The sequence below is a fragment of the Hypanus sabinus genome, unplaced genomic scaffold, assembly GCF_030144855.1.
Source record: "Hypanus sabinus isolate sHypSab1 unplaced genomic scaffold, sHypSab1.hap1 scaffold_1535, whole genome shotgun sequence".
NCBI classification, from domain to species: domain Eukaryota; kingdom Metazoa; phylum Chordata; class Chondrichthyes; order Myliobatiformes; family Dasyatidae; genus Hypanus; species Hypanus sabinus.
Window position 1 is genome coordinate 52,158 of NW_026779611.1, and position 10,689 is coordinate 62,846.

Consider the following 10,689-nt stretch of genomic DNA (forward strand, 5'->3'; position numbering starts at 1 on the left):
GGCACGTTACATCCCACTGTGCACAGCATCCTTCTTTGCCCTTGTATGTACTGATCAAGCCTGCTAGCCAGTCTCCATCAGTTGAAGAATAGCTGTGATAGATTGATTCAGCCTCAGCACAGCAGTGGCTACTCATCAATGATGAACTCGGCCATTAGGTACTTGTGACTGTTTAGGTATTTGTGAGTCACACATACAATAGTCTCATAAGCCATAACAAAATCTCTCACTCCAGTTATCTATGTACAAATTAATGTAAGCAGTAGAATCCACTGATACAAAATTTTAGATCAAAAGAGAAGACAGGAATTAACAAGTCTTTTTGAAACTTGCGTGCGTAAAATTCAAAGTAAATCAAAAGCATTCTTACAAATGCAGCAAAAGAATTCATTGAGAATTGTTGGCTCAGTTTTCATGAGTTGGACAGTAGCTAACACAAGCAGCTGGTGGTTTATCATCCCAGCATCTCTTGGGTCATAACTAATGCATTTCAGAATTAGTTTTACTATCACTGGCATGTGACTTGAAATTTGTTAACTTACCAGCAGCATTTCAATGCAATACATAATATAGAAAAAAAAACATAATAAATCAATTACAGTATAGCTATATTGAAAAGATTAAAAATCTTGCAGAAAACAGAAATACTATATACTAAAAAAGTGAGGTAGTGTCCAAGGGTTCAACGTCCATTTAGGAATCGGATGGCAAAAGGGAAGAAGCTGTTCCTGAATAACTGAGTGTGTGCCTTCAGGCTTCTGAACCTCCCACCTAATGGTAATAGTGGGAAAAGGGCATGCCCTGGGTGCTGGAGGTCCTTAATAATGGACGCTGCCTTTCTGAGACACCGTTCCTTGAAGATGTCCTGGGTACTTAGGCAAAATGGAGCCAACTAAATTTACAACTCCCTGTAGCTTCTTTCAGCCCTCTGCTATAGCACCCCTACTCCCATACCAGACAGTAATGCAGCCTATCAGAATGCTCTCCACAGTACATCTATAGAAGTTTTGGAGTGTATTCATTGACATGCCAAATCTCCTCAGACTCCTAATGAAGTAAAGCCACTGTCTTGCATTCTTTATAACTGCATCGCTATGTCGGGATTAGGTTAGATCCTTTGAAATCTTCATACCTATTAACTTGAAACTGCTCATTCTCTCCACTCTCTATGATGATTGGTATGTGTTCCTTTGTCTCGCCCTTCCAGAAGTCCATAATCAGCTCTTTCATCTTAACTGACGTTGAGTGCCAGGTTGTTGCTGTGACACCACTCCACTAGTTGGCATATCTCACTCCTGTACGCCCTCTCGTCACCACCTGAGATTCTACCAACAGTGGTTGTATCGTCAGCAAATTTATAGATGGTGTTTGAGATATGCCTAGCCACACAGTCATGGGTATATAGAGAGTAGAACAGCGGGTTAAGCACGCACCAGAGACGCACCAGTGTTGATCATCAGCGAGGAAGAGATGTTACCACCAATCCGCACATATTGTGGTCTTCTAGTTAGGAAGTCAAGGATCCAATTGCAGAGGGAGGTATAAGGGCCTAGGTTCTACAACTACTCAATCAAAATTGTGGGAATGATGGTATTAAATGCTGGCTATAGTCGATGAACAGCATCCTGACATAGGTGTTTGTGTTGTCCAGGTGGTCTAAAACCTTGGGCAGATTGCATCTGCTGTTGACATATTGTGGTGATAGGCAAATTGCAATGGGTCCAGGTTCTTGCTGAGGCAGGAATTCAGATTAGTCATGACCAACATCTCAAAGCATTTCATCACTGTAGATGTGAGTGCTACTGGGCAATACTCATTAAGGCAGTTCACATTATTCTTCTTAGGCACTGTTGCCTTTTTTGAAGCAAGTGGGAACATCTGCCCATAGCAGTGAGAGGTTGAAAATCTCCTTGAATACTCCCACCAGTTGGTTGGTACAGGTTTTCAGAGCCTTACGAGGTACTCCTTTTGCTTTGCGAGGGTTCAGTCTCTTTAAAGACAGCCTAACATCAGCCTGAGACAGAGATCACAGGGTCATCAGGTGCTGCAGGGATCTTCACAGCTGTAGTTGTGTTCTCCCTTTCAAAGTGGGAATAGAAGGCGTTGAGTTCATTTGGTAGTGAAGGATCGCTGCCATTCATGCCACTGGGTTTTGCTTGTAGGAAGGAATGTCTTGAACACACCCAAGGTATTGTGTGTCTACTGAAGAGAAACTCACATCTGCTCAAGAGATATGAGAAACAAAATGAAGACAGAGCAGTGTAATGAATGTGGTGACAAGATTCCCCACGTAGGCACATTCAAAAGGTCAAGAGGCATGGGATCCAGGGAAACTTGGCTGTGTGGATTTAGAAATGGCTTGTCTACAAGGCAGAAGATGAAGCCCAGAGGTCGGTGACCAGAGGTATTCTGCAGCGATCTGTCCTGGGACCCCTGCTCTTTGTAATATTTGTAAATGACTTGGATGAGGAAGTGGAAGGGTGGATTAGTAGGAGATGCAGGTGTCATGAAGGTTGGTGGTGTTGTGGATAGTGTAGAAGGTCATCATAAGTTACAAAGGGACATTGACAGGGTGCTGAACTAGGTTGAGAAGTGGCAGGTGCAGTTGATAGAGATACCATGCACCAAGCTGATAGAATGGTTAAGAAAGCAAATTGTCATTAATCAGGGGATTGAGTTCAAAAGCAGCAAGGTAATGCTGCAGTTCTACAAACCTGTGGTTGGGCCAGCTGGAGTATTATAGTTAGTTCTGATCATCTTGTTATAGAAATGATGTGGAATCTTGAGAGGGTGCAAAAGAGATTTACCAGGATGCTACCTCGATTAGAGGGCACATGTCCTGAGTGAACCAGGGGTTTTCTCTGTGAAGTGAAGGAGGATTAGAGATGACTTGACAGAGGTGTACAAAATGATAATAGGCATTGATAAAGTATATAGGCAACACCTTTTGACCCCAGGGCAGAAATGGCTAACACAAGAGGGGATTATTTTAAGATGATTGGAGGGAAGTATCAGAGGTAGGCAAGAGTGCTGCCAGGGGTGGTGATAGAAGCAGATACATTAGGGATATTTGAGACTCGTAGTTAGGCAAATGAAAGAAAAATAGAGAGCTATGGGAGAGGGAAGGGTTAGATTGAGAGGTTAAAGGTTGGCACATCAGGAACCTGAGGGCCTGTATTCTATGTTTTGGAGAACATTCATCTTATCAGGGAGGTGGGACTTCCGAAGCTCTGACCAAGTGCATCCTCGGACTTTGTGGGAAACCAGAGCGGAAAGTAGAGAGGCTCACGCTGAGATAGTCGCTTCATCGTTAGCTTGTGAATGTTGTTCCATTGTTTCAAGAAGTAGAAGCAAGTAAAAGTTTAGGGGTCTACAGACCAGTCATCCTGACATCAGGAGTGGGGAGGTTGCTGAAGATAATTCTGAGGGACAGGATCTGCCAGCACAAACCATCAACACTGCCCTCAACCGCATGTCTGCTCTCACCCCATCCTCCTGCCACCCTACCTGGGATAGGGTTCCTCTTGTCCTCACCCACCAGCCTCCGCGTCCAGCTCAGAATTTTCTGGAACTTCCACCATCTCCAACTGGATCCCACCACCAAGCACCCCTTTCCCTACCCACTACTTTTTGCTTTCCGCAAGGATTTATGCGACTCCCTGGTTCATTCATCCCTTCCCTCCTGCCACTTATCCTTCTAAGTGGGTCACATGCTACACCTGCCCCTACAGCTCCTCCCTCACTACCATTCAGGGCCCTCGTCCTTCCAGGTGAGGCAACACATCACCTGTGACTCTGTTGGGGTCATATACTGTGCCTGGCACAGCCTCCTGGATATCATTGAGATCCGATGTAGATTGCCGAGCACCGACACTCCCATCTAACAGAAGCTGGATCTCCTGCTAGCCACCCATTTTAATCCCACCTCCCATTCCAATATGCTAATACATGGCTTCCTCTACTGTCGCAATGAGCTAGGCCACACTCAGGTTGGAGGAACAAGTCCTTATATTCCGTCTGAGTAGCCTCCAAACTGATGGCATGAATATAGATTTCCTGAACTTCTGGAAATGACCCTCCCCCAGCATTTCCCAAGCCCCTTTCCCTCTCCCTTTCCCTGTGCCTTCCCATTGTCTCCCTTTTCTTTTTTCCCACGACCTTCTGTCCTCTCCTCTCTCCCTTCTCCAGCCCTGTATCTTTTTCACCAATCAACTTCCCAGCTCTTTACCCCATCCTTCACCCCTCCCGGTTTCACCCATCACCTTGTATTTCTCTCACCTCCCCCATCTTTTTTTCTACAGTGCTGCCAAAGGGTCTCAGCTCAAAACATTGACAGTACTTTTGTCCATAGATGCTGCCTGGCCTGCTGAGTTCCTCTAGCATTTTGTGTGTGTTCTTAGGATCTACCAGCATTTGGACAGACAGAATCTAAATAGGAGTTAGTATGGCTTTGTACATGGGAACTCATGCTTAACAAAACCTCTAGAGATGCTTTTTTGAAGAAACCAAAAAGGAAGATGAGGGTAAGGGAGTGGACATTGTCTATTTGCATTATAGCTAGGGCTTTTAACAAGATCCCACATACAAGGCTGGCCTGGACTGTGGGATCCTGGTTGATTCTAGTCAAGTGGATTCAAAGTTGGCTCAGAGGTAGGAAGCACCGGTGACTGGTAATGTGCCGCTGAGGTCAGTGTCGGGATTATAGTTGTTACTTATATGAATGGACTGGATACAAATGCACAGGCTTGATCAGTAAATTTGCAGATGACACAAAAGTTACAGGATTCTTTGATAGGGAAGATTATTGTACATTACAAGGGGCTCTTGATCAGTTACAGAATTAGGCCAAGGAGTGGCAAATGGATTTCAATACAGTTGAGCTCAAGGTAATGTCGCTTGGAAACCCAAACCAGCATCACATTTGTGCTCTGAGTGCTAGGACACCAGGGAGTATAATGAAATGGAGGGACCTAGGGACACGAATGCAAAGTTCATTAAATGCAGCATTGTAGCTGGACAGTATGGTGAAAATTATGTTATACAAAGGGGCTTCCCTTCTTCCACCATCAACTCTGCTCTCAAACGCATCTCTCCCATTTCCCGCACATCTGCCCTCACCCCATCCACCCGCCACCCCACTCGGGATATGGTTCCCGTTGTCCTCACCTACCACCCCACCAGCCTCCAGGTCCAACATATAATTCTCCGTAACTTCCATCACCTCCAACAGGATCCCACCACCAAGCACATCTTTCCCTCCCCTCCTTTTCTGCTTTCTGCAGGGATCACTCCCTATGCGACTCCCTTGTCCACTCTTCACCCCCCATCCCTTCCCACTGATCTCCCTCCTGGCACTTATCCTTGTAAATGGAACAAATGCTACACCTGCCCTTACACTTCCTCCCTCACCACCATTCAGGGCCCCAGACAGACCTTCCAGATGAGGCGACACTTCACCTGTGAGTCAGCTGGTGTGGTATACCGCGTCCAGTGCTCCCGGTGTGGCCTTTTATATATTGGTGAGACCCGACACAGACTAGGAGACCGTTTCACTGAACACCTACGCTCGGTCAGCCACAGAAAGCAGGATCTCCCAGTGGCCACAAATTTTAATTCCACGTCCCATTCTGATATGTCTATCCATGGCCTCCTCTACTATCAAGATGAAGCCACACTCAGGTTGGAGGAATAACTCCTTATATACCGGCTGGGTAGCCTCCAACCTGATGGCATGAACATCGACTTCTCTAACTTCCGTTAATGCCCCTCCTCTCCTTCTTACCCCATCCCTGACATACTTAGTTGTTTGTTTTTTTTCTCTCTTTCGGCCCATCACTCTGCCTGTTCTCCATCTCCCTCTGGTGCTCTCCTCCCCCTTTCTTTCTCCCTAGGCCTCCTTTCCCATGATCTTTTCCCTTCTCCAGCTCTATCACTTTTGCCAATCACCTTTCCAGCTCTTAGCTTCACCCCACCCCTTCCGGTCTTCTCCTATCATTTCACATTTCCCCCTCCCCCTCCTACTTTCAAATCTCTTACTATCTTTCCTTTCAGTTAGTCCTGACGAAGGGTCTCGGCCCGAAATGTCGACAGTGCTTCTTCCTATAGGTGCTGCCTGGCCTGCTGTGTTCCACCAGCATTTTGTGTGTGTTGTTTGAATTTCCAGCATCTGCAGATTTCCTCATGTTTACCATGGAGGCCTTCATTAATCCAGACAATGAGTTGGGACATTGGATTGTACAAATATCATTCTTGAAGTAGCAGAACTGTGTACAGTTTTGGTCACACTGTAATAGGAAGATGTGATTCAACCGAAAAGAATGCAGAAAAGATTTACAATGATGCTATCATTACTAGAGGGCCTGGGGCCGGCCAGATCTGCTCTCAGAAAATGTTTAAGTTTACATGAGACATTTAGATCAGGTGGGTAGTAGCAACCTTCTGCTCTCCCCCCCCACCCCCACCCATAGGACAGGGTGTCCAGATTTAAAAGAAACTTGAGAAGCAACTTTTTCCACAGAAAGGCTGGTGAGTACATGGAACGAGCTGCCAGAGTGAGGGGTTGGGCAAGGTACAGTAGCATCATTTCAGAAGCACTTAGGTATGTGGAAGGCTGGGGCTTGGAGGGATATGGGCCAAACACAGGAAATTGGGATGAGCTGGGTAGACACTGATCAGCACAGACTCATTGAACTGCAGAATCTGATTCAATGCTATATTGCTCTATGACACAAATAGATGTTTTACATAAATCCAATTTTGTGAACTAATATTCTCAGGGAAGAAAATCTGTTTTAAACTTTGATGGACTCTGTATCTGTGCTACTCTAAACCAGGGTCTTGGTATTGGCCTATGGCATAAATAAAAACCAGGAATCCCTGCCCTAAACCCACCAATGCGGCCAACTCTTCAGCCCGTCAGGTGTGTCCCGACCGACCCTTTAAAATTATTCCTGCAGCAATCCTATTCTCCTCACGCTCACATCAACTCTCCACACCTTCACTAGGTAAGTAGTAAGTTCCACTACTTACCCACATACTAGATAGAGACAAAATATAATGACCAAGTAATCCATCAACTCACATGTCTCTGGGATATGGGAGACAACCATGTAATCACTGAGACAACATGTAATCTTTGAACACACAGTACCTGAAATCAGGACTGAGCCCAGGTCTCACTGCTACCAGACAGCAAATTCGTGCCAATGTACTGCACCTGATCAATTCCAATCACATTGCTTCTGAGGCAGCACAATAGCATAGCAGTTAGCACAATGCTTTTACAGTGCCAGTGACCTGGGTTCAATTCCACTGTGGCCTTTAAGGAGTTTGTATGCTCTCTCCGTGACCAGGTTTTCCCGTTTCCATCCACATTCTAAAGATTAGCAAGTTAATTGGGCACAAGTGTAATTGGGTGGCACGGGTTCATTGGCCATAAGGACCTGTTACTGTTTGTATCTTTAAGTGAATGACTAAAATGCGACAGAAAAATATGTACAGAGTACTCACTCTGGCTTAGAGCACAAGTTTCCTTAACACCAGACCCAACCACTTCAAAGCTCTCTGCTTCTTTCTGGACACCAGACCCACCAGTTCTCCTCCATCTAGAAGAAATGGTCTCTCTCAATAATTTCTCCTTCAGCTCCTCCTTCTTCCTTCAAACAAACGGTGCAGCCATGAGCACTCACATGGGTCCCAGCTATGCCTGAACGTGGAACAGTCCATGTTCCAAGCCTACAATAGTATCACTCCCCAACTTCTCGTACAGTACATCAATGACTGCATTGGTGCTGCTTCCTTAAGCTCGTACACTTCATCAACTTTGCCTCCAACTTGCATCCTGCTTTCAATTTTACTTGGTCCATTTACGACACCTTCTTCCCCTTTGTCTCTATCTCCATCTCTAGCGAGAGCTTATCTACGGATATCTTTTATAAACTTTCTGATTCTCAGAGGGCTGTACCTCTTCCCACGCTGTAATTTGTAAAATGCCAACCTTTTCACTCCATCTCTGCCATATTTATTCTCAGGATGAGGCTTTTCAATCCAGAACTAAGGTGATGTTCTCCTCCTTCCTCCACCATCAATGCTGCCTCACCCACATCTCTTACATTCTGCGCATGTCTGCCCTCACCCCATCCACCTGCCACTCCACCGGAGACAGGGTTCCTCTAGTCCTCACCTACCATCCCACTAGCCCTACCTCCAGCACTTAATTCTCCATAACTTCTGCCATCTCCGATGAGACCCCACCACCAAGCACATCTTTCTGCTTACAACAGGGATTGCTCCCTACACAACTCCCTTGTCCATTCGTCCCTGCTCACTGATCTCCCTCCTGGTACTTATACTTGCAAGTGGAACTCACCGTTACATGTCCTCCCTCACTACCATTCAGGGCCCCTTCCAGGTGAGGTGACAATTCACCTATAAGCTCGAGTCATCTAATGTACCTAGAGCTCCTGCATATTGGAGACCAGACACAAATTGGGAGACGGCTTCGCCAAGCACCTACACTCCATACGCCAGAATAAGTGGGATTTCCTGGTGGCCACTCATTTTAATTCTACTTCCCATACTGACATGTTAGTGCATGACCTCCTCTACTGCTGTGATAAGGCCACTCAGGAGCAACACCTTATATTCCATCTGGGTAGCCACCAACCTAATGGCATGAACATCAATTTCTCGAACTTCCAGTAATTACCCCCCACCACCGTTCTCATCTCCCTCTCTCACCTTATCTCCTTAACTGCCCAACACCTCCCACTGGTGCTCCTCCCCCTTTCTTCCATAGTCTTCTGTCCTTTCCTGTCAGAATCCCTTTTCTCCAGCTCTTTATCTCTTCCACCAATCGACTTCCAGCTCTTTACTTCACCCCTCCCCATTACCTGCCACCTTTTACTTCTTCCTCCCCTTCCCCCACCTTCTTACTCTGACTTCCCATCTTTTTTTCTCTGATCCTGATCAAGGGTCTCGGCTCAAAACCATTTATTCTTTTCCATAAATGCTGCTAGCCTGCTGAGTTCCTCCAGTTTTTGTGTGCATTGCCTTTATTTTCTATGTCTCAGTTAACAAAAGAGAGCATCCCAAATGATTTGTGCCTTTATCCGTTTTCTGTGAGTTTACAAATCAGTAAATTATCTAATTAATAGAATAATAGTTCATAAAATGCTTTTCACAACCTAAGGAGTGTCTTGAGATTAGCAGAGAGGAGAAGCAGACAGAGCAAGAGGATTAAAAAAAATTAAAACACTTGTTCAGACTTGTGTAGTGATGTTCAGCAAGACAAAAATTAGCTGCAGAAACTCACCACATAGGCCCGCACCCAACAGATCCTACCAGAAATAAAACGGTTCTGACTGCAACTGCCTGGTGTCTGTGGTTTTGATGTTAAACCAAGATCAGCCATCCCTGTTACTAACCACCCCTACCCTCCAGCAGTCAGCAAGGTGCTCGGGGAGGTGCAGCCCTTGTTACACCTTCACAATACTACCCAAGTGGGTTGTGCAGACTTGGATACTGAGTATATTCAAACTGAGACTGACAGAGATAAGGGATTTGATGGTTGTTAAGTTTGTATATGTCTACCATCCTGATGATGGTTAACTCAAATATTGTGAATAAAATATTTTATTCATGATTTAGAAACAGCTCCTTCCCACTGTGCCAGATTTCAGAACAGCCCACCTTACTTTTTCACTATTTATGTCTCCTTGTACCTTACAGCAATTATGTCTTGCATTGTACTGCTGCCACACAAAAAAATTCATGACATAGCAATGATAAAAAGTTGAGACTGAGATTATAATGGAACTGCAACCTTCCATTCAGTCACATAAGGCACGTATTACCTGACACAAGTTGTAAAGTGCAAGTTGCTATCTGCTCCACAGAGAAAAAAAACTAAAATGAACCGTTGCTTTTCTAAACGTTAACAACGCTTCCCCCACCCCTTGGCAAACAGTACTGTACTTAGTAGACTCACTGCCTGGTAACATGGTTATGAATCCCGGGACTGGTCTACTGTCATTCAATAAAACACTCACTCGCTGCCCATTATCCCGGGCACACAGTGTTTTTGGTTCGGGCTGGGATTATGGCCACGGTTCGCTACATTACAACTGTGGACACGCAGCCGTCCCACCACACCCCGTGTACCCATGGCTAACACCTTACCCTTCCATCGGGTCGCCCAACCCACTAATCATGGGTTCTTGCTGCGTGCGAGGTGGGGCGGGTGATCCTGGCCTCACGCCAAAGCCACGGCCGCCAGGTAGTTGCACTCAGAGCCCTATTATTTCTAGAAGGTTCGGCTGGGTGGAGGCGCCGGTTGAGGGCCCACCCGGAGGCGTCCCCGGTTTGTGACGAAACCCTCGGCCATGGGCCCCTCTGCCCCGAGCTGAGCCCCGTCTCCCCCGTGACCACGATACCCGCTCACCTCTCAGCGGATCCCGGCCGTCCCGTCGCTGCGAGCCGCTCCGACCACCAGCTCCGCCGCGCGGCGCCGCGTGATGACCTCACGTAAACGATCCGCCCCCGGATCGGCCGTCCTAGCCTTCTTATTGGTCTCCACTCAGTGATTGACGTGGCCAAACCGTCCACCTTTCGCCCATTGGACTGCTTACATTTTATTGATGCAAGGTCTCGGCTCGAAACACCGATTGTGCACTCTTTTCCACTGGTGCT

At 46.2% G+C, this 10,689-nt stretch overlaps 1 protein-coding gene across 1 annotated transcript in view; it reads right to left on the bottom strand.

Annotated features, from left to right (window-relative positions):
- The window catches only part of LOC132387108 (transportin-3-like), a gene marked incomplete at its 3' end in the record, with an annotated part of 60,842 nt that extends 50,458 nt beyond the window's left edge, over nucleotides 1-10,384 (bottom strand). The window contains exon 1 of the mRNA XM_059959459.1: nucleotides 10,180-10,384. The remainder of the gene's footprint in view (nucleotides 1-10,179) is intronic.
- Between the last annotated feature and the right edge of the window lie 305 nt (nucleotides 10,385-10,689).